At 46.9% G+C, this 25,009-nt stretch overlaps 1 protein-coding gene across 8 annotated transcripts in view; it reads right to left on the bottom strand.

Annotated features, from left to right (window-relative positions):
• PHF11 (PHD finger protein 11) overlaps nt 1-25,009 on the bottom strand; it is a 500,916-nt gene that overhangs the window by 74,650 nt on the left and 401,257 nt on the right. The gene's annotated exons all lie outside the window — the stretch shown is intronic.

Raw genomic sequence — 25,009 nt, 5'->3', positions numbered from 1 at the left:
AAGTACGTTTAGCCTTTTGATAACAGATTTGAATGCACTTAACAATCCATCTGGCTATTCCTGCTTTGGAAATGGGGTTGCCTTTGTGCTGTGCTGAGAAGGCAACAAAAAGTTGTTGTGTCTTCCTAAAGTGTTGTGTTCTGTCAATGTAGTACATTAACGCACTCCTAACGTCTAACGTATGAAGCATTCTTTCTGCTACTGTTTGTGGGTTTTGGAAGAATGCAGGCAGGTCAATAGTTTGGTTGATATGAAACTGTGACACCACCTTAGGAAGGAATTTGGGGTTAGTGCGGAGCACTACCCTGTTGGAATGTATTTGGACGAATGGCTCTTGGATTGTGAGCGCCTGCAGCTCACTAACACGTCTGAGCGATGTGATAGCAATGAGAAAAGCCACTTTCCATGTTAGAAACTGAATTTCGCAGGAGTGCAGTGGCTCAAAAGGTGGGCCCATCAGCCTAGTGAGGACCACATTGAGGTTCCACACTGGAGCTCGTGGTGTTCTTGGAGGAATGACTCGCTTCAGTCCCTCTAGGAAGGCTTTAATGGCAGGCACCCTGAAAACAGAGAGGTGTTGCCTATTCTGGAGATAAGCCGCTATGGCGGATAAATGTATCCAAATGGAAGCGTACGCTAGATTGCATTTGTAAAGATGTAACAAATAGCAGATGATGTTAGGAATGGATGCATCTAGCGGGTTGATATTGTTGTCTGTACAGTAAATGACAAACCGCTTCTATTTTGCTGCATAGCAAGCTCTGGTCGTGGGCTTCCTTGCCTCCCGGATGATGTCCATGCATTCTGGAGGCAGGTTGAGGTAGCCAAATTCTAAGACTTCAGGAGCCAGATCGCCAGATTGAGCTGTTGCGGATCTGGATGCTGAATGTCGCCATGGTTCTGCGTCAAGAGCCTGGACGTGAGATGCAGCCTTTGATGCGGTACCATGGAAAGTTCTAGAAACGTGGTGTACCATGGTTGGCGTGCCCCTGTTGGAGCAACCAGGATGAGAGTCATCGAGTGTTGCTTTAGCTTTCTTGCCACCAGCAGAATGAGAGGCGCTGGGGGAAAAGCGTACGCAAATTTGCCTGACCAGTTCATCCATATCGCATTCCCCTGCGATTCCGGGTGAGGGAACCTGGCGACAAAGCGTTGGCATTTTGCGTTTTCCCTTGTGGCAAACAGGTCTATCTCTGGATGACCCCACTGCTGGAAGTACGGGTGGAGTACTGATGGATGTATCTCCCACTCGTGCATTTGATGGCTGTATCTGCTGAGCAGTTCCGCCATCTGATTGTCCTTGCCTGGGAGGTGTTCCGCCATGAGAAAAATGTTCCTCTGAATGGCCCACTTCCACATGCTCTGAGCCAGATGAGACAGCTGTGGTGAGTGAGTACCTCCCTGTTTTTGGATGTAGTACATGGCTGTCATGTTGTCCGTCCGGATCAACACGACTTTGTTGCACAAATGTACTGTGAAGGACTTTATCGCCATGAAGATTGCCATCAATTCCAGGTAGTTGATGTGCAACTTCTGCTGCTGGGTGGACCACAGTCCCTGCACAGTGTAGTGGAGCACATGAGCTCCCCACCCTTGGAGAGATGCGTCCGTTGTTAGGATTATCTGTGGCACTGGCTCTTGGAACTGTCGTCCCTTGCAAAGGTTGTGTGGATTCCACCAATGCAGAGAGTTGTATGCCCGACCGGTCACCAACACTAGGTCTGTCAGTTGTCCCCGAGCCTGTGTCCACTGATTTGCCAAGCATTCTTGGAGCAGACGCATGTGCAACCTCGCGTGCGGGACTATGAAGATGCAGGAGGCCATCATGCCTATCAACTGCATGAACACTCTCACTGGCAGGGAGTGTTGCGGTTTGAACTTTTGGATCAGCAACTGAATGCTGTTGATTCTGACTGGGTTTGGCTGAGCCATAGCAGTCAGGGTGTTTATTGTTGCGCCCAGATACTGCCGCACATGGTGTGGTTGAAGGTGCGACTTTGGGTAGTTGAGCGAGAACCCCAGACTGTGAAGGAGTTGAATAGTGTGGGACATGTCTGCGGCGCACTGTTGTTCCGACTTTGCTTGAACAAGCCAGTCGTCTAGGTACGGGTAGACATGTATATTCTGTCTCCTGAGGTGCGCCGCCACTGTCGCCAGACACTTTGTAAACACTCTGGGGGCAGTAGTCACCCCGAAGGGTAGGACTTTGAACTGATAGTGCCTGTTTTGAATGGTGAACCTGAGGTATTTTCTGTGAGATGGGTGGTGTGGGATGTGGAAATAAGCATCCTTGAGGTCCAAGGTTGCTAGGAAGTCCCCTTGATTGAGCAGGGGAAGAATTTGTTGCAGTGTCAGCATGTGAAAGTGTTCTGACAGTATGTACATGTTGAGGGGGCGTAGATCCAGAATAGGTCTGAGGGATCCGTCCTTTTTTGGGATGAGGAAGTACAGGGAATAGACTCCCGTGCCTTCCTCTTCCACTGGTACGAGCTCGATTGCGCCTTTTTGCAGCATCACCAGGACTTCCTGCTGCAATAAGTGCAAGTGCTCTGCCGACATAGGCCGGTGTCTTGGGGGAATGTTGGGAGGAGTGGATGTTAACTCCAAACAGTAACCGTACTGGATAAGTTTTCTCACCCACCTGTCTGGGGTGATGGATGTCCAGACTGGCAGGAACTGCTGGAGTCTCCCCCCGACAGGTGTTGTATGGTCGGGGGGCAGTGACAGAGAGTCACTGTTTGTTGGCGGCAGAGGAACGGGAGTTGTTGTTCCCTCTGCCTCTGCCCTTGGCACTGTTACCTCTGTAACCCCCTCTACCCTGCTTGGGGTACGAGGATTGTGCACCAGCCTTTGTGAATTGTGTTTGTTGACCCAAGTGTCCTCTGGTAACACCACGTGCTCCTGAGCGACGAAAAGTGCTGCCCCTGAATTGTTGTGACTGAAGCGCCCCCATGGACTTAGCAGTCTCGTTGTCCTTCTTAATCTTTTCAAGGGTGGTGTCTACATCTGGACCAAACAGTCTGTCAGGATTGACGGGCTGGTTGAGTATTGTAGTTTGAATGTCAGGCTTAAATCCAGATATACGAAGCCAAGCTTGTCGCCTTAACATGACGCTAGTGTTAATTCCCCTTGCCGCTGTATCTGCCACATCAAGTGCACACTTTATTGCAGCGTTTGAGATAAGCTTTCCCTCTTGTATGAGCATTTCGGCTGCTTCCTTAAACTCATCACCCTAAATCTCTCACTTATCCATTCCTTACCCACTCATGTAGCAGGGCATATTATGGACCCTATTTTTTGGAATCTCCCCCACTGTCCACTGAACCTCCTATTCAGCTTGGCTGGTCTGACCACCTTGCTATTCCTTTTTTCATTGATTCCTCTTTGGCTCTCTTGCCTTGTTGCTCTGTCTTGCCACAAAAATCACAGAATTGGTCGCAACTCGATATGAAAGCACTTAATGAGCAGCTTTTTAAGTCCACCCCCTGCATTACATCTCATCTGCACTCGGATCAGCTCCTTGTAGATCACTAGTTGTCAGAGGCTATCAATTTTATTCTTCCTCTTTCCACAAAATCTCAACCTAGAGTTCTTACCCCCACTCCGTGGTTTACTGAATCTCTTATACTTGAAGAAAAAAACAATGTAAAGTTTTGGAGAGACTGTGGAGAAAGTACTACGCACCAGAGGCCAAAGTCAACTATCAGGAGGCGCTAAAAAAATACCATGCACTATGCAGATCAACCCGTGCCTCCTTCTACACGGATAAAATTATGACCGCTAAAAACTGCCAGAAAACCCTATTTAAAGTTGTGACAGAACTCTGTGCTCCTAGCACGTTATTGCCATCCCCCTCCCTTTCATTATATCACTGCAACAAACTTGCGTTGTTTTTCTACAATAAAAGCGTCTATCCACCGCAAGTTTGAGCTGGACTCCTTCCCTCAGGACAACTTCATCTTTCCTACCTCTCAACTTTTTGAACAGGTCAAGAATGTTCTCCCTGACCTTTCCTCGGCTAAGTCCTGTCAAGTTAATGCCTGGCTCCCACTTGATTTTGATCACTCTGAAAAATCTTCTGGGTAACATCAAGTCTGGCTCCCCACTAGACCCACTCCCTCCATCTAAGCTCAATCTTTCGAATGAGTCTGCCCTTGAGGTGATTCTTAAACTCCTTAACTCCACCTTAAATCTTGGGCAGCTGCCCCGTAACTGGAAGCATGCTCTTGTGCTCCCTTTGCTGAAAACGAATGGCTTGGATCCCCTCTACTGGTCAAAGTACAGGCCTATATCTCTTAGTTTCACCTTTTCCAAAATATTGGAAAAACACATTAATTCTCAACTTTCTGCACATGGGACAGGGCATATGCTATTTCATACATCTCAGTCTAGCTTCCGCCCTGATCACAGTACGGAATCAGCTTTGCTGGAGGTCACGGAAGACCTTAGGCAGCAGCTTGACTGTGGGGGTACAGCAGCACCCATCCTGCTGGATTTGAGCGCGGCCTTCGATACGGTCTCTCACTCTATTCTGGCGGAGCACCTCAAGCCCTGCAGTGGCTGATCTCCTTCTCAAAGGATTGCTCCTTTCAAGTTTTCTCTCATACCGCTAAATCTAACTCTGTTGCCTTAACATCCAGAGTACCGCTGGGCTCGATCCTGAGTCCTCTGCTTTTTAATCTTTATGTTCTCCCCTTGGCGGACATTGAAGAAAACTCTGGGTTGACCATCTTTTCATATGCAGATGATACGCAGATCATTTTTTCTCTGTCACCTGCTCAACACCAGGATCCTTCACTACTCAAACTTGGCCTGCAGAAAATCTCCTAGTAAATGTCCAGAAATGCTTTAAGACTCAACGGTTCTAAGACGGAGGTTATCATCCTGAGGAACAATCTCGAGCTCTGGCGAGCCAGCCATTGGCCTGTCTCTCTGGGACCTTTGCCGGCTCCGGTCCCCAAGGTTAAGAACTTGAGCTTCACCATCAACAGGAAGCTTTCGCTCGCTGCCCAAGTCTCAGGAGTCACCACTGCCTGCTTCGCGACTCTCAAGTTGCTAAAGAAAATCCTCTGGCTCAGAGATCTCCAGACTTGATTGATCTCCAGACTTGATTACCGTAATGTACGGGAAACCCTGATGGGTAGCATGCCTTATTATACATAATTTTGATGCGCCATACACTGATGCAGCCAATGGGGCTCCAATTACTATTAAATGAGATCTTGTTCATTGTTTGAATTGTGACTTTCTGATATTGATTAATTGTACATCTCCAGGGCTGACAACTGGCATATTGTGGAGCAAGAATTTACAATTTTAAATATTAGAGTGCATGTCCACACGATGCACTGAGCTCCTCTTTTTTTATGCTTTGGATTTTTTCCACTTTGTTGTGTAAAAAAGTATTTTCATTTACATGGTGTTCTTGGTCTTTCTTTTCCCTTTTACAGTTTGTGAGTTATCATGGCTTCGCTGATTCTGGATGGATTAATTGCAAGTAATTTTGGACTAAATGATTAGCTGTTTGGAACATTTTTTATGTTGCTCATTATTGTCCAGATTCCATAGGGACTGAAGGGACAGCAAATGTTTAGTGTAATTAACACCCTACACATACTCATAGGTTGTTGGCTGATATCCTGAAGCGTGGCAGACTCGTGAAAGACACAAAGGTTTTGACGAGGAGACCATATAACCACTACCCAATTATTTTACTCCTAGAGTCCAGAACTGCTCTAACACTGGGGAATTGGCAATACAGGTCAGACTCACTAATTGACTTGACTTTCAAGACAGATAACTGGATACTCATCTCTAAATATTTTCAATGTGGGGTTGCTTTGTATCTGTCATTAAGACAAAATGGGATGAGTTCATGGTCTACATGATGGGTCTGAGTATTTCTAATGAAGCAGGAGTATTGATAGCAATCTGAGGCCAATTAGACTCTCCTGAGACCAAAATGTCAGATTTAGTGTTGAGGTGCGAATCAACGCATAGGGCAGCAAACTGCCAGAGATCAGCGACACTCTATAAGAAAGCCATGAAACTGCAGAACTGGAAATAGAATATTGGAGGAAGTGCACAGATGAGACAGTTTGACAAAGGGTACAGATCTAGTAAAACTCTGGCCTGGACCCTAAACAAAGCCTAACGGGCAGATTGTAATAACACATAAGCACCCCTGATGAAAAGATGGATTTCATCGCCAAATATATCATGTGCACTTTTGTCTTATACTACCGACAAACCTGTGTGCTCAGATTAATGGGATCAGATGCAAAGCTAACTAGTAACTACAGGATGTAGCACTGGTACTGCTAGATGATGAAGTCCAAGAACTGCTGAAAAACCCCCATCCCTGGAAGAGATCAAACAAGCAGTCAAGGCATAAGCTAGTGGTAAAGCACTTGGAATGGATGGCTTAACTGGAACATTCTGTACAGAATATAGATGTAATATACCCAATTTACTGGCGATGTACATAGACCCGCTCCAGTCAGGGGAGCTCCATCCTACTGTCAGGAAAGCAGTCATAACTATGCTAATTACAACGGCGGACTCCAATTGCCGCACTTTCCTCAACGTGATCCCCTAGTAGTAGATTATTTATATGATGGAAGTCGGTGTGCACACTCAGCTTCTGCACCCACCGTTGTAGGATGCCACCTGCCAGGCAGAAATACAGAACTTTGAGAACAATGGAGTGGTGCACTCCCAAGTCAATATCGCGTCAATAAAGTAGCTTAACCAGTGTCTTCATTGCAAAAATATATCAATCTTTATTTTCAACAATCCATGGGATGTGCAAAAACATCAGCCAACGCGTTTCGTTCAAAGATTGAACTTCGTCAGGGCAAGCGCAGTGGAAGAATTAAATGATGAATATTAGGTAGGATGTGAGAAGTTGGCCTGATGTGCAGTGCTCACTATTCTAGTGATCACTATATATCAGTCCAAACAACCCTTATTGATGATTGGTTGTAAGTCAACCTTATAGACCAGCTATCCTAGTAGCATGGATACGAGCAGTCTAAGGCTAAGACTCTAGAGGGCGTGTTAAGCCAGCTGTTTTACCATCACATTACCCCTTGAACACCCAGTGAAAGGACACCACACAAGTGTTGTGAAAATAAACAGTGTATTTATTAGAATCACAACAACCCTGTACTCTTTATGAGGACAGGGTGCTAGGCACACAACAAAACTCTTACGAAAATACTTAAGTTAGCACAGTATATACAAATGCCCGAGGGGCACGGAAAACCATATACTCTAAAAGTGGAATGCGAAATTACTAGCAGGTAAGTACAGTACTAATAGGCTTTGGAATCGCTAGGACTTGACTAGGGAATCGTTAGATTACTTGTAGGAGACCTAGGGGACTCGGGTGCAGAGTGTGCACTCTCACGCGGGATGCGGGACAAAGTCTATGGAAGCTAGTAAAGGCAAAGTTAGTGTTCACGGGCGAACCCGACCTGGTAGGGAGAAAACGACAGTGGATCCTGACCCTTGGATAGTGAGGCTATGCTGGGACACCGAAGTGCCGAAGTTACCTAGCCCAGGGGCTGCAGCTGCATAGGTCTCAAAAGACGTAGGGAATCCTCGTTGCCGGACCAGGAGCCTGGAAGAAAGATGCTGGCAGGCGACCAGTGAAGATTGTTCGAGTTGATCCAAGCCTGGATCTGGAAGAAGGATGACACCTGAAAGCAGAGGGGACCAAGTTCGTGACTACTAGCCAGTAGTCAGTGGGCACCAGGAGGGCACCGGATGGTAGTCACCTCGACTAGGTGAGTGGGCGACGCTGGCTCTGCAGATCTCACGGACCAGGAGGCGTTGTCGGCGACCAGGATGGAGAGGCGAGCTGTCCCACGATGGATGAAGCTGTCGGCGTCGAAGTTACCCAGGATTGGGCAACAAGCCTTGGCTAATTCAAGCCCACGCGGTGGACTCAAAATGGCGTCTTGAGTGGACCAGGAGGGTCCGGGGTGCTCCTCTTCGGGAAGGGAGCAAGGGCCAGTCTGGAGCAACCAGACCAGCAGCAGTGATGTCGTCGGGCGTCGTTCAGAAGGCCACAAGCCAGCGGGCTAGTAGCCAAACAACGCGGTGAGCAGCAGAAAGCAGAAGGGCCCCACGCCGATCGTGGAGATGCTGGGGGGCTGCTCTTCGGTGCTGGAGCTGCTCAGGGTCGGGGCTTCTCGGACCCCAAAGCACTCACCAGGAAATTACTCGGCGGGCTTGCTGTGCAGAAGTCGTGCAGTCTTGAAGATGGCCGGTCCCTCGAGGTCTCGTCGCACCCACGGTTCTCAGCTTGGCTGTAGAGGTGGGTAGAGGTCAGAGGTGCCAGGGAAGCCGGTTCTCGTCGAGCTGGGCAGTCGGATTCCGGAGGAAGGACGTGCAGCAGACCGCAGTGTTCTTGATGGTGCCTGCGGATGCAGGGTGACTACTCCTTAGCCACAAGGGAGAATCTTGAAGAAGGAAATCTTGAAGTCCTTTCGTAGAAAGTCGTGTCTTGATTCCAAAGATGATCTGATTTGGAAGGGGGCCAGTCCCTACCTTTATCTGGGAAAAGGGGGCTGGCACGCGACTAGGTCCTGCCCTAGGGGTGGGACCAGGAGGGGGGTGGTTACACCCACTTCCTTGGCGGGCTTTTCCCCAGCACAGGGTCTGGAGTGTCCCTGGAACTGGTTCAAGCCAGCCTATGCACAGTGAGCACCGGGGTGCCACGTGCAGTCACCTTCCTCTGAAGCCCTGCCTACCTACAATACACAAAATCCTGTCTGGGACGGTGCTGGCACCGCCTCTGGCAGGAAACCCTTTGTCCTTATCTCCTGCTCTGGGAGGACTCCCAGCAGCAGGAGGGCAGACTTGTGTCTCGGTGGCAGCATCCATTTTGTGGATGCTAAGGCTCTGTCTGACTTTAACCGGGGTTAGGGGTTACATACATGCCGTGTCCCTCTAGAAGGGTGGAATGCTAACCCCGTCGCCAGAATAGGCGAGGGGTTAGTATTCCAATTCGTATGACACCTTACTCGACATGTTTTGATAAAGCGATACCAGAGTTGGCATATAACCGCGAGGATTATAATGCACTTAAGAGTATATGGTATGCGATATCATGGAAACGGCTAAGGGATAGATCCCGAAAGCCGCAGACAGGCTCAGCTCATGCCAGAGCACCATCTCACACGATTCCAAGCACTCTGCCTTCAGGATTGTTAAGGCCTGCCATAGGAGTGACTGATAGGAGATCTGTGTGTCCATTTTAGGGTTAGATATAGGCATACTATATCTAAAGCAAAGGGTGAGTACACCACCTTGCCCCAGCTGTCGTGCAGCCAGTTGTGTCAGTTTAGTTAGTCAGTCCAGGGGTGGCACAATACATGCTTCAGCCCCTGGGAGACTTCTGGGTGCACCTCAGCCCTGGGTACAGGGACTTGGAGAGGGCCCAGGGCCAATTCAGTACCTGAGTACAATTTGGATAGAGAGAACAGCTAGGCTGTGGGTCTGATTAGCAGGCCCACAGCCAGGGAAAGTCGTAAACCAGTGCAGCAAAAAGCAAAAATCTGGGTGATTATAGGATTGCAGACCCTACTCTCCTACATAGGAAAAAGGGGGTTCAACGAGCCCAACCTGGTCCAGACCCTGTTCTGGAATAATATCGATGCCACTCAGTCTTATGGCTGCAAATGTTGCGTGGGCCTCCTTGATAAGGGCCAATGGAGTATTCCTGCAGTATCAATAACGGCGTTTCGGCTCACGGAACATTAGCTTACTGGATCAGTCTAATATTATACCAAAGCGGTCCACAAAGCATACTCCTGGTGCATTTTTTGCTGTGTTGTACCTTATTGGCCCATTGATCTTATTGGCCACTCTCTTCCTGGAATGTGAGAAAGCATTTGATTCCTTAGGACTTTCTTTTTCAAGAGTCTGCTCTCTTACGTGATTGGAGATTGCATACTTAGATGATCCAGTTACTATAAGGTGCCCTAACTGCCCAGGTACTAGTAACTGGATGGCTATCTGAGACAATCATGCCCTAACTGGCCAGGTACCAGTGACTGGATGGCTATCTGAGACAATCATGGTGGGCCGTGGACCAGACAGGGCTGCCCCTGACTTTTTTTGCCTCTGCAATGGAGCCACTGGCATGTGCAATTAGAGAATTCCATTCTCCTGAAGACATGAATGTCAGTAGTAAAGCACAAACAGTTTCACATGACCCAGGTGATAACATACTATATACTAATCTAGAGGCAGATACACGGCCAATAACACTCTTTATTGCATGTTGTGTGGACTTGCTACCGAAATTAACCTTTTAAACAACAACTGGGATATCTCTTACTCTTTTTTCAGTGAGATGGGTCTTTAATGTGAGCTCTCACTACAGTCGTGACTGGATTAAATTAAATGTATAGGTATACCGATAAGTAGAGACGCTGGGGTGTATGAGTCACTAGAACTACAGGAGAACATTGGATAAACTACAAACCCAGATTTCCTTGTCTGTCTCAAAGATGGGGTACATAGTTACTAGTAAGATGGTAGCTCTGCAGAAGTTTCTGTATTTGTTTTTACATTTACCATAGGCTGAGAAGGACACTTTTATGCTTGTTATGGTCATGGAGGCGGGCTCAACTTAGATGGGAACCCTCACTATGCATCTAGAGAAAAGTGGCATAGCATTGCCAGACCTCTACATTTACTATCTGACAGTGCAGGCTCGATTTGCAGCGTACTGGTTTCTCGTTCCTTTGCATTGTAAGCATGTCGTGATAGAACAAAGACTTTTGGATACTGGCTCACTGTTTATATTCTCTACACACAAATTACCCGGCATAGTGTTGACTGGCTCAACTCACTGGGTTGCAATACATATATTCCTCAATGTTACCCCTTACCAATAACTCTAGTATTCCACTCACATTTGAAAAATCATAGAAACAGATCTTGATCAAGATCAGCCTGCTGACATTAGGAGATCAATTCCCAAAAAGGCACCTACATAACCATTCAAAGTTGAAAAGAGGGGGGGGAGAGGCACCTCATTAGTTGCAGCACTCTGTTGCACTACCGAAGCAGAGGTTTCCCCAATCCCTATATAAATGTGAGGTGCAGAAAAAGTTAATCATGGGCGATAACAGAAGACGTATTGTATCATATCTGTATTAGGAGGGCAATAAGACCGGATTACGATATATATACTGGCAGCTAAACATCAATGGGGAACTTATCTGGGGACATATCTGATGGATGAACATTGGGTTGTGTGCAATTAAATAAATGAAGTAAATCAGTATGCATCTAGGCACTGACTAATTATTTTTCATGCTGCTCCCAATTTTAGTCTATGTTTTACTGCATTTTCTGTATTTTGATTTATGTTCGAGTTCGTCTTTATTAGATTCATGTACCACTTATTTTATAGATAGATGCAGCAACTCAGATTTTCACTTTTGGAGTTCCAGTGGATTTGACCACCGCTCTCTATCTCCTTTTGGTAACTGGCCCTTGTCTCTTTTTGGTACTTGGCCCGCTGGCTTACAATGGCACAGCAAAACACACAAGATGATGGACGGAATGTTGCACAATGGCAAAACATTCACCCCCAGTCACAGATCTGGATTTAATCCATCGTTAGTTTGCTCACCAAGCCACCCCAGTTCAGACATGGTCATATGCAAATCAGTCTTGACCCTGTGCCTCATGGGAAAAGTCCAGACCGAGCTGCCAAACCATTTCTTCCCTGGACTGGAATCAAGCATCCTAGGACCGGTTTCTGGCTATCAGCCGTCTTCAGCCAGGATAGCTTGACTCCAGTGGCTTAGTGAGCACGGCACCCACGTCTGGGCATACCCTTCCCACACAGGGTGAACAGCAAAACACACAAGATGATGGACGGAATGTTGCACAATGGCAAAACATTCACCCCCAGTCACAGATCTGGGTTTAATCCATCGTTATTTTGCTCACCAAGCCACCCCAGTTCAGACATGGCCATATGCAAATCAGTCTTGACCCTGTGCCTCATGGGAACAGTCCAGACCGAACTGCCAAGCCATTTCTTCCCTGGACCGGAATCAAGCATCCTAGGACCGGTTTCTGGCTATCAGCCGTCTTCAGCCAGGATAGCTTGACTCCAGTGGCTTAGTGAGCACAGGACCCACGTCTGGGCATACCCTTCCACATAGGGTGAACAGCAAAACACACAAGATAATGGACGGAATGTTGCACAATGGCAAAACATTCACCCCCAGTCACAGATCTGGATTTAATTCATCGTTATTTTGCTCACCAAGTCACCCCAGTTCAGACATGGCCATATGCAAATCAGTCTTGACCCTGTGCCTCATGGGAAATGTCCAGACCGAACTGCCAAGCCATTTCTACCCTGGACCGGAATCGAGCATCCTAGGACCGGTTTCTGGCTTCAGCCGTCTTCAGCCGTCTTCAGCCAGGATAGCTTGACTGGAGTGGCTTAGTGAGCACGGGACCCACGTCTGGGCATACCCTTCCCACATAGGGTGAACAGCAAAACACACAAGTTGATGGATGGAATGTTGCACAATGGCAAAACATTCACCCCCAGTCACTGATCAAGTTTTAATCCATCGTTATTTTGCTCACCAAGCCACCCCAGTTCAGACATGGCCATATGCAAATCAGTCTTGACCCTGTGCCTCATGAGAACAGTCCAGACCGAACTGCCAAGCCATTTCTTCCCTGGACCGGAATCAAGCATCCTAGGACCGGTTTCTGGCTATCAGCCATCTTCAGCCAGGATAGCTTGACTCCAGTGGCTTAGTAAGCACGGGACCCACGTCTGGGCATACAATGGCACAGCAGTTACATTTCTGTTCTTGATGTGCCAACTTGGTCCTATTTAGTACCCATAATCCTCGCCGTCCACTTGGGCATGATTTGCTTTCCCACAAAGGGTAGATTTTGTATACTGACTTCAAGATATATATATATATCTTGTTATATCTCGTCACAGAGGATCCTCATCCTACTGAAGGAAAATAATGTGCTTTTAATGACAAACAATTTCTGAACTTACTGAAAGGGAATGGTTGCTCGCAACAAGGTGACTACATGCCCCATCAGACACTGCAGCAGCACGAGTTGGGAGGGGCTGTTGCAGGGACATGTGGTGATAATAAAAACCGAGGAAGGAGTAATTGTGAGGCTCAGTGTTGTTTGTAAGCAGCCCAGGAAGAAGGGGCCGAAGTGCCCTGAAACGCATCGGCAAAATCAATTAAAGGAGGTGAATCGCGGCGAGCCGCAACATACGCCGGCTGTCTGGGGTGATGTCGTGTGCCCTGTCAAAGCTCAGGGCATCTTGGTGATTCATATTGAATATGCTACTTACCAGTATGCATCTGTTCTTGGCATGTAGGGCTGCTAACATTCATATCTTATGCATAGATCGCCGCCTAGTGTTGGGTCCGGATGATTGCACATTGTTGTCCTGGAAGAGTCTTCGAAGTATCACGAGATAGGTGGCTCCTCCCCTGGACTACAGTGTGCATGGGCATCGACTCCATCCCCAGATTGTTTTTAGCCATTGTGGTAGAGATGGAGTGAAATAGTGTAAAGGATGTCCATGCTAATGATGAATGCAAGAGAGTATCTGCAGCCGCTACGGGCACCGGGGAGGAGGGCGGGCGATATGAATGTTAGCAGCCCTACATGCCAAGAACAGATGCATACTGGTAAGTAGCATATTCAGTTCGAGGCATGTGGGCTGCTAAATTCATATCTTATGCATAGAATACACAGCAGTCCCTCCATTAAGGGCGGTTGCCCGTGCCAGCTGCAGAAGCTTGAAAAAGTGTCTTGAGAACAGCCTGTCCTACAGCTGCCTGCTGTTTGGAATGCACATCTACACAGTAATGTTTGGTAAATGTGTGTGGTGTAGACCATGTGGCTGCTCTACAAATGTCTTCCAAGGGAATGTTCCCCAGGAAAGCCATGGAGGCCCCCAATTTGCGTGTGGAGTGCGCCTTTGGGGGTATTGTTAAAGTACGTTTAGCCTTTTGATAACAGATTTGAATGCACTTAACAATCCATCTGGCTATTCCTGCTTTGGAAATGGGGTTGCCTTTGTGCTGTGCTGAGAAGGCAACAAAAAGTTGTTGTGTCTTCCTAAAGTGTTGTGTTCTGTCAATGTAGTACATTTACGCCCTCCTAACGTCTAACGTATGAAGCATTCTTTCTGCTACTGTTTGTGGGTTTTGGAAGAATGCAGGCAGGTCAATAGTTTGGTTGATATGAAACTGTGACACCACCTTAGGAAGGAATTTGGGTTTAGTGCGGAGCACTACCCTGTTGGAATGTATTTGGATGAATGGCTCTTGGATTGTGAGCGCCTGCAGCTCACTAACACGTCTGAGCGATGTGATAGCAATGAGAAAAGCCACTTTCCATGTTAGAAACTGAATTTCGCAGGAGTGCAGTGGCTCAAAAGGTGGGCCCATCAGCCTAGTGAGGACCACATTGAGGTTCCACACTGGAGCTCGTGGTGTTCTTGGAGGAATGACTCGCTTCAGTCCCTCTAGGAAGGCTTTAATGGCAGGCACCCTGAAAACAGAGAGGTGTTGCCTATTCTGGAGATAAGCCGCTATGGCGGATAAATGTATCCGAATGGAAGCGTACGCTAGATTGCATTTGTAAAGATGTAACAAATAGCAGATGATGTTAGGAATGGATGCATCTAGCGGGTTGATATTGTTGTCTGTACAGTAAATGACAAACCGCTTCCATTTTGCTTCATAGCAAGCTCTGGTCGTGGGCTTCCTTGCCTCCCGGATGATGTCCATGCATTCTGGAGGCAGGTTGAGGTAGCCAAATTCTAAGACTTCAGGAGCCAGATCGCCAGATTGAGCTGTTGCGGATCTGGATGCTGAATGTCGCCATGGTTCTGCGTCAAGAGCCTGGACGTGAGATGCAGCCTTTGATGCGGTACCATGGAAAGTTCTAGAAACGTGGTGTACCATGGTTGGCGTGCCCATGTTGGAGCAACCAGGATGAGAGTCATCGAGTGTTGCTTTAGCTTTCTTGCCACCAGCGGAATGAGAGGCGCTGGGGGAAAAGCGTACGCAAATTTGCCTGACCAGTTCATCCATATCGCATTCCCCTGCGATTCCGGGTGAGGGAACCTTGCGACAAAGCGTTGGCCTTTTTGCGTTTTCCCTTGTGGCAAACAGGTCTATCTCTGGATGACCCCACTGCTGGAAGTACGGGTGGAGTACTGATGGATGTATCTCCCACTTGTGCATTTGATGGCTGTATCTGCTGAGCAGTTCCGCCATCTGATTGTCCTTGCCTGGGAGGTGTTCCGCCATGAGAAAAATGTTCCTCTGAATGGCCCACTTCCACATGCTCTGAGCCAGATGAGACAGCTGTGGTGAGTGAGTACCTCCCTGTTTTTGGATGTAGTACATGGCTGTCATGTTGTCCGTCCGGATCAACACGACTTTGTTGCACAAATGTACTGTGAAGGACTTTATCGCCATGAAGATTGCCATCAATTCCAGGTAGTTGATGTGCAACTTCTGCTGCTGGGTGGACCACAGTCCCTGCACAGTGTAGTGAAGCACATGAGCTCCCCACCCTTTGAGAGATGCGTCCGTTGTTAGGATTATCTGTGGCACTGGCTCTTGGAACTGTCGTCCCTTGCAAAGGTTGTGTGGATTCCACCAATGCAGAGAGTTGTATGCCCGACCGGTCACCAACACTAGGTCTGTCAGTTGTCCCCGAGCCTGTGTCCACTGATTTGCCAAGCATTCTTGGAGCGGACGCATGTGCAACCTCGCGTGCGGGACTATGAAGATGCAGGAGGCCATCATGCCTATCAACTGCATGAACACTCTCACTGGCAGGGAGTGTTGCGGTCTGAACTTTTGGATCAGCGACTGAATGCTGTTGATTCTGACTGGGTTTGGCTGAGCCATAGCAGTCAGGGTGTTTATTGTTGCGCCCAGATACTGCCGCACATGGTGTGTTTGAAGGTGCGACTTTGGGTAGTTGAGCGAGAACCCCAGACTGTGAAGGAGTTGAATAGTGTGGGACATGTCTGCGGCGCACTGTTGTTCCGACTTTGCTTGAACAAGCCAGTCGTCTAGGTACGGGTAGACATGTATATTCTGTCTCCTGAGGTGCGCCACCACTGTCGCCAGACACTTTGTAAACACTCTGGGGGCAGTAGTCACCCCGAAGGGTAGGACTTTGAACTGATAGTGCCTGTTTTGAATGGTGAACCTGAGGTATTTTCTGTGAGATGGGTGGTGTGGGATGTGGAAATAAGCATCCTTGAGGTCCAAGGTTGCTAGGAAGTCCCCTTGATTGAGCAGGGGAAGAATTTGTTGCAGTGTCAGCATGTGAAAGTGTTCTGACAGTATGTACATGTTGAGGGGGCGTAGATCCAGAATAGGTCTGAGGGATCCGTCCTTTTTTGGGATGAGGAAGTACAGGGAATAGACTCCCGTGCCTTCCTCTTCCACTGGTACGAGCTCGATTGCGCCTTTTTGCAGCATCACCAGGACTTCCTGCTGCAATAAGTGCAAGTGCTCTGCCGACATAGGCCGGTGTCTTGAAGGAATGTTGGGAGGAGTGGATGTTAACTCCAAACAGTAACCGTACTGGATAAGTTTTCTCACCCACCTGTCTGGGGTGATGGATGTCCAGACTGGCAGGAACTGCTGGAGTCTCCCCCCGACAGGTGTTGTATGGTCGGGGGGCAGTGACAGAGAGTCACTGTTTGTTGGCGGCAGAGGAACGGGAGTTGTTGTTCCCTCTGCCTCTGCCCTTGGCACTGTTACCTCTGTAACCCCCTCTACCCTGCTTGGGGTACGAGGATTGTGCACCAGCCTTTGTGAATTGTGTTTGTTGACCCAAGTGTCCTCTGGTAACACCACGTGCTCCTGAGCGACGAAAAGTGCTGCCCCTGAATTGTTGTGACTGAAGCGCCCCCATGGACTTAGCAGTCTCGTTGTCCTTCTTAATCTTTTCAAGGGTGGTGTCTACATCTGGACCAAACAGTCTGTCAGGATTGACGGGCTGGTTGAGTATTGTAGTTTGAATGTCAGGCTTAAATCTAGATATACGAAGCCAAGCTTGTCGCCTTAACATGACGCTAGTGTTAATTCCCCTTGCCGCTGTATCTGCCACATCAAGTGCACACTTTATTGCAGCGTTTGAGATAAGCTTTCCCTCTTGTATGAGCATTTCGGCTGCTTCCTTAAACTCATCAGGTAGGTGTTGAAGGAGCTGTTCTAGGGTGTCGTAATGCGCCCTATCGTAGCGTGCCAATAGTGCCTGTGTGTTTGCTATCCCTCTTGCCGGATGCCTCAAGCACTTTCGACTCCTTGTCTGGGGGAGGAGCTTCACCCGTCGTTTGGGAGTTTGCCCTCTTGCGGGCATTGGCGACCACCAACGAGTCCAGAGGCAACTGTCCTCGAATATATGCAGGATCTCCAGGTGCTGGCCTGTATTTTTTCTCGATACGTGGGTTGACCACTCTTGCCCTGGTAGGTTCTTTAAAGATCTCTGGGGCATGTTTAAGGACACCTTTGAGCATAGGAAGTATTTTAACTGTTCTTTCTGAGACAGAGAAAGTGTCGAACAAAAAATCTTCCTCCACCGGGTCAGCATGCATGTCCACATCATGATTTGCTGCTGCCCGCTCTATTAAAGCATTAAATGCTGCAGAATCCTCTGTTGGAGATGTACGTGTCCCAAAACCTTGTGGATCTTGTACCACCTGATGTCCACCTTGGTCCCCAGTGTCGTCATATGAGTCCTGCTGAACATCAGGGTCATTGTCAACTGGGAAATTGTATTGGTCATCTTGTTCACCATCCTCTCCTCCTGATTGGTTGGGTGAAGGAGATGGACTTCTTCTTGGTGGTGGCAGAATAGGTTCAACAAGGGCAGGAATGTCCTGTGCCGGCCTCTTCTTCTTTAGTGGAATAACATAGGATTCCAGTGGTTGGGAAGTGATTTTCCTCTTGTAGAGGGTTAATTTCCCTGTCTGGGCATCGATGTAATGCTCAGATTGTTCTTCTGAGGCTTGATGTTGATCCGAGCGTCCCTTTTGCGTCGAAGGATCCGACGTGTTAGGGATTTTCGGCACCGATCTCGGTGCAAATGCTTTCGGTGCCACCCTAGGTGGCAGAGTGTAGAGAAGCTTGGTCGAGGTCTTTGGAGGCGAAGCCGTTGACGACAAAGTCTTCTCCCGAATACGTTTGAGGGAGTCGGTCACCTGCTTTGTGAAGGAGGCCGAGGGTTTGGTAACCGACGGCCGATGTTCGGTGGCGTCGGAGTCCCTCGGTGTGGACGAGATTTGCGTCGACGAATCTTCGGCTGCAACGTGTCGCGGCTCCGTTGGAGGCTTTGGCGCCGACGCCGGTGCTGCCGTAGTGCCTGCGGCCTTCGGGACGCGGCTTTTAGTCGACTTTGATTCGACTGCGCGTTTACTTGATGGCGCCGTAGGAGCGTCCGAAGGCGTGTCAACAGTCTTAGATGTCCGTGCCGGAGCAACCGTGCTCGACACTTGATGGACGTCCTTCTTTGAGGATGGCTCCTTGTGCACCTTTTGCGACGCTGTCGACTCGACAGCCTTCTTTGACTTCGGTGGGCCTGAGGGCGACGGAGTCGATGAAGGAGCAGGCTTCGATACTTTGTGTTGGACGCCGGCCATTTTAGGTGTTGTCGAATCCGAAGGTTTCGGTTTCGATTTTGGCTGGACGTCGGCCATCTTTGGTGCCGTCGAATGCGAAGGTTTTGGTTTCGGTTTCGATATCTGAGATGGCGGCTCCGCATGAGTGTCCGTGGCCGGGCCAGAAGGCGGGGCCGGGGATAGCGGTGCAGGGTCGTGGGTAAGGCCGAGTGGCGATCCCGTGACCTGAGCCTGAGAAAAGTAGACTTCGGGGCATAGCTCTTCCTCTGAGCTATCTTCCGCGGCCCCATAAACTTCTTCGTCGTCCCCTACCTCCTCGACGTCTTCAAGGTCTTGGCCCTGTCCTTCGACATGTTCCTCGGGATCGGCCTGGACCTCCGTCGATGGTGGTGAAATCTGTAGATGATGGCTAACGCCTTCTTCCGCGGGGTCGTCGAATATGTCGTTGGGTGCCGGCGCCGCTCGCTGGGCCTCGAGGCGCGCCGCGCGCCGATGCTTGAGCGTCTTCTTGGACCAGAACTTTGAGCAGGCCATGCAGTTTTCTTCGTTGTGGTCCGGTGATAGGCATTTATTACAGACCGGATGCACATCGATATGTGGATATTTGGATCCACAGACGGGGCAGAACTTGAACGGGCTCCGCTCCATGTTAAGTTCGTCGGGTCTTGCTGCGACGAGAGGGCCTTGATCGAAGAGTTACTCGACTCCGTAGATGCCCGGCTCAGAGAGTCGGACGACGGCCGAGACCGTACGCAAACAATACCGACGCAGGTAAAGAAGGCCTTTTGGCCTTAAGAACAAAGTTTTTTCGGTTCCGACACGGAGACGTCGAAACCACATCCGAACCCAATGGCGGAAAAAAACAATCTGGGGAAGGAGTCGATGCCCATGCGCACTGTAGTCCAGGGGAGGAGCCACCTATCTCGTGATACTTCGAAGACTCTTCCAGGACAACAATGTGCAATCATCCGGACCCAACACTAGGCGGCGATCTATGCGTAAGATATGAATTTAGCAGCCCACATGCTTCGAACCTATATTTATATATATGTGTGTGTGTGTGCGTGCATATATATTTTTTCCACATGACATTCATTTCATTTGTTGACCATTCATATAAATCTTGATTATTATTATTGAGACTGAACCATTTCTAATATTGACACAACACTGGGACACCCACCCCCCCCCACCTCCCCAGCACCCTTTTTTGGTTGTCATCCCATTACAGTGTATATTTCGTATGTTGTCACTGTTGATGCTTGGCAATTTTGCTTACTTATCATGGATCCTACATTTTCAGCTTTCTGGTTACTCATCCCACATGCATGGTGCTCTTTTGCTACATGTGTATATTGTAAGCTGTTATCTGAGTCATACAAAGTATCCTTTGCATTACCTATTGTCTCCAGTGGACTGAACTAAGAGAAACGCCCTGAGTTTCAATTACTTGCACACATTGCATTAAGTACTACATACTTAATTGTGCTCTATTTTATGTGAATTGAATATGGATATTCTTGTTAGATTGTTTTCATGTATTTGAAATATTGCAATCATATATAACCACGTATTCAGCGCACTCCAGGATGGGGTCAATGTGGAGTTGAATGCAATTTGAGGCTCAGTCCTTTTCATTTGTTTGACAAGTGGTTACGGGAACTGCCTATATTTTGGTGATGGTGCCGAAACACGCCAGGTAACTGTTCTTTCGTATGCCACCTATTAAATTTGTGTTTGCACTGCAATCCCTTGAGTGCTTAACATTTGGACTGTGCCTTGGCTGCCATGTTTGATGTACATCAGTAATTAAAAAAAATAATAATAATGGAAAATTAATGTAAAACCAATATGGGCAGTGTAAAACCTTTAGGAGCCCTATTCCTAAAGAAAGTTCTAAAGCGCACCCGCAGATCTAAGAGCTTATATTGTGGCAGATTTGGAAATTTCAGGAATTCACAAGAAATTATAGATGTAGGCATGGAAACCAGCTATTGTTGCAGGCATATGCCTATCAAATTTGATTCCATTTTCATATAATAAAATATACATGTGTAATCTGCCAAGCAACTGCAGATTTGCTTGCTAAAACATTTTTTTTTCTCCGGTGCGAAAATATATTCCCCCACAGAAACTTACTTTCCATCCTGGAAAAAAGTGCTACTCCTGCACTTGGAAAGGGAGTCATTCCGATCTTTGCCTGATTTGGAAGCCTTTTGACAGGAGTTGGCAAAACATGTAAGTTTGTGGAGGTACACGAATTCAAAAGAAATTCATGCCTGGAAATAACCACATCCCCATGAGATTTATTCAGCATTCCACCATTCACTTCTTTGTTTGTGATTATCTTTTCACAGCATCCGTAGCCATGAACCTGAGTTCATCCACAGACTGCCACACAAGTTTCACTTCGAGACCTAATGCGTTTATTTTTTTAATGATCGGTTTATAAACACCTAAAATCTAGCCTGGATAGTTCCGTTACCTGCTGCACCACTCCTTGCCTATCTCCTGCATCGTGCACAACAGTAACATGTAATGTTTATGCCGGTACTGCCAAATTGTGCTCAATTAGTCTGATATTTAGTTTATGCACCTTGACCCCTTTCTGTTCTCTCTAAGTCACCTTATTAGTAACCTTATCCTACACATGAGAGGACTTATTCCCAGAGCAATACCCTGTGCTAGATTACTGATGGGAAACTCACCTGTACTCACAGTAGCTCATCAGCAACATATTAACAATATATCATGCATGGGCCAATGTCTGCCACTGTGATTCGTTGCATGCTGCTACCAGGGGCCAAGCCCACGTCAAATTGTCCGTTACAGTGGCGCGCACATGCATGAAAGGCATACACAGGATGTCGCGGATGACTCCACTTTATTCATGATCGCTACACAGCGCTGACCCTACAAATATGGACAGAACATTCAATCACGGAAGCGGGTTCACTGTTTGCAAATGGTCACCTGCTTCATTTGCAGAGCTGACGGTCGACACCGACCTTCCCAGAGGACAGTTTCTTATGTATGGACAGCTGGAGGCTGACTGCTGCCGTACCTGGCACATGACCGATACCGAGCAGTCTACACACCCCGTCCTTCATGCTATCCTGCAGATGGGCCCTAGGCGTCACGTAGTGACTTGGATATATAAGGCACTCCGAGAATTTAGTGTAATAACACTCGTCCCCCCTCCGGAAAAAATGGAAGACTGAAGTTCAGAGGCAACTCCATGCCAAAGAATGGGCGCAGGGTCAAGACTGATTTGCATATGGCTGGGTCCAAACTGGAATGGCATGTTGAGCAAAAAAACGATGGATTTAGGCCCAGATCTCTGTACTGGGGTGAATGTATGACATTGTTCTGCATTCTGTCCATCAATTGTCCTTTTTGCAATTGTCACCCTGAGTGGGACGGGTATGCTCAGACGTGAGTCCCGTGCTCGCCATACCACTGGAGTCAAGCTATCCTGCTTGATGAGGGCTGAACGCCCGAAACTGGTCCTAGGATGCAGGAAGGCCACCTTATAGCACGTAACACGCAGGGCATTATGTAAATTTCAACTGCTAACAATGTTGTCCTTTCACATGTGTGCAATGACAAAAAAATAAAAAGAATATACAAAAAAACAGCAATATATCATGCATTATATATGTCACAAAGAGAAGCAGTCCCTGCTCTTCGCTGTGGGCCAATCACTGCACAGGACAGGTGTAAGAAAACAGCTGTGAAAGTTTACTTCAAAATGCCTCAGTGGAAGTTAAAACTTTCTAAATTTAACCTCATAATAATATAGAAAGGTGCTGTAAAATTAACATAGATAATGCATATCGAAATAGCAGATAGAAAATGTGCTTTTATTAAACATGCAAAAAGTAAAAATGGTGCCTAATTTTGCAGAAATCTCCCATTTCTATTGTTCCTTCACTGCTAGGCCTCAATATTTTCTGGATTTTTTTCCTATCCTTTTAAGATAAATAAATGCCTTTTGTAAAATGATGATTTAACATTATAACTGAACTGTACAACTTAACATATTCATGAAATGTGCGGTTTCCTGCAAAATGTATTTCTTTCCTTACTCACACCATATGACTTCATTGTATTTGAGATAGTTTCCTATGCCATATGCTTATAATGACCAACTATGTTATTAAAAGAAATGCTCATTGTAGGTTTGGATTTCATGATCTAACCATGACATGCTAGATATTAATGTTTCATGTCCTAGAGCAGACCACACAATGGGACACTTAACAGCTAACAGAGTAGGATTGCAAAGGTTCTCTTGAGAACCTTCCTAGATGTATCATTTAGTAATACGCTGTAGCCACATTCGAATAACTACGTCGACATGGACGTTTACCGTGGGAATTGAGGGAGAAGGTGACAGACCATCTGAGGATCCTTGCTCATTGGCTATAGATGACATAACCAAGTTAAGGCATTCTATGCACCCCTACCCTGCAATGTCCCTTAGCACTTTGTTTTACTAACCTGAATTGCCATAGGCTACTGCTAACAGGGATTACTTTGTTTTCCTTACGATTTTTACAAGACTTTCTATCTTACGCCGATCATAGCTACTGCTGTGATTAATTCCTTTTATCTGTTTTAACAGTTGCTATTGCAGCTGTTAGGGAACTCAGCTGAGTTTCCAGAACTACTTTTCATGAGGAGTTCAACCATTTCATAGTTATCAGCCTTTTGCTCCAAAAAGTTTACTTGCTCTTTTCCAAAAAGAACTCTCTATGGGTTCTTGCTAGGATATGTTAGGTCCTTTAGATTAGAATAAGGACTAATTTCTTTATGGAACACGCCCTTACTTTGTATGCTTGTTCTAACCAATTGTTCTGGATATTTTTTGTAAATGGATTTATTTTACTAATCAGAATAAAAAGACAAAAATACAGACTAATCTCTTAATGAGAAAATAACCCTTTAAAACTTCACCAAACGTCTTATTGTTGACTGAACATCTAATGTTGAAGACAAAGTTTCTTTTAGAGATGTGTTTGGGCTGTGCTCCATTCTAGTTCAGTGGCAAAGATACATTAACCCAAAGAGGCGTGGAAATTGGAGGTTCGCTTAGTAAATGTGAAGTGGAGCTACTTCTAAAGTTTTTATGCGAGTTCTGCACTTGCACCTCTTTGAACAATATGTCTTCAAAGTATTTTGCAGCACAACTGTTTCAATTACACTGGACATCAATCTAACATGGCCAGTGACCATTCCTAAACAAAGGTGAATTAGTCAGACCAGCTTCTGTACTTCTTCAGTGCAAGATGGTCACTCACCAAGCAGACACCTCTGTTTCTCCCCTTAGGGTGTGTAGGAATACTTTATTGCTCAATCCAGTCTCCATGCCATTTGTAGTAATGGAGAAATACTAAATAATTCATCACTCAGGAAGGACATATCTCTATTCCCATGGAGAACCCCAACCAACCCCTTGGGATACAACTGGAAGCATGACCATCCGCTCCATCACGGCAGATGGTGTAAGCAAACAGCACACTGATGTTGGTCTCACACAGCAACCCCCAACGGGGGCTACAGGCTTCTAAACAACCGCACCGGTACATGTAAGAATCTGCCGCAAGATATGGCTTCCAGCAGAGGCCACAGCAGACCCTTAAGCCGTCTATGCCACCCAGACAGAGTCTGTGGTGGTGACAACTGATTCCTCACCTTTTTATGAACAATATCCAGAATCAATTTAGGGAAAAAGAGGAGGCCAAGGATCTGTAAAGTCTAGCAGAAGACTAGTAGCTTAGCTCATAATATGGTGGCCGTATTCTAGTCATTAACATTCGTAGCTCCCAAATTGACATCTCCAGAGGCAAAGTCCTCTCCCCTACACAAATATCTGCACAAAAGCAGATATTAGTTGTCTTGTGAAGTTTAATTGTTTTTAGAATCATGTTAAGTTTTGGCAAGCTGCCCAAACAAAGTAGCTTTCATGAAATTACCCCATTCTTTATAACTGAAAGCTTTTTCATAAAATGAAATTATATACTCCCAAAAACAGGGATGCACAGAACCTTGAAGCCAAGCAATTCATGCCCAGCTCAAATAATGTAACTTTTTTTCCCAGATCTATGCCTTGCCACCAATCGCCTTCCATTTCACTGTAACAAAGATATTTTCTTTATGGCATATCGCACAACAAAAACACTTTCTGAACATTATACTGTTCTTCGTCCCGATTGTGTATCCTAGCAAGTGGAAGCTGTGGCAGATTACTGTGTGCACAGTCCCTTAAGATAATATCTGCTTACTTATGAACTTGTGTGTTGTGCTGTAAGGTGTTCT

The sequence above is a fragment of the Lissotriton helveticus genome, chromosome 8, assembly GCF_964261635.1.
Source record: "Lissotriton helveticus chromosome 8, aLisHel1.1, whole genome shotgun sequence".
NCBI lineage: Eukaryota > Metazoa > Chordata > Amphibia > Caudata > Salamandridae > Lissotriton > Lissotriton helveticus.
This window is presented reverse-complemented; position numbering and strand designations above follow the sequence as displayed.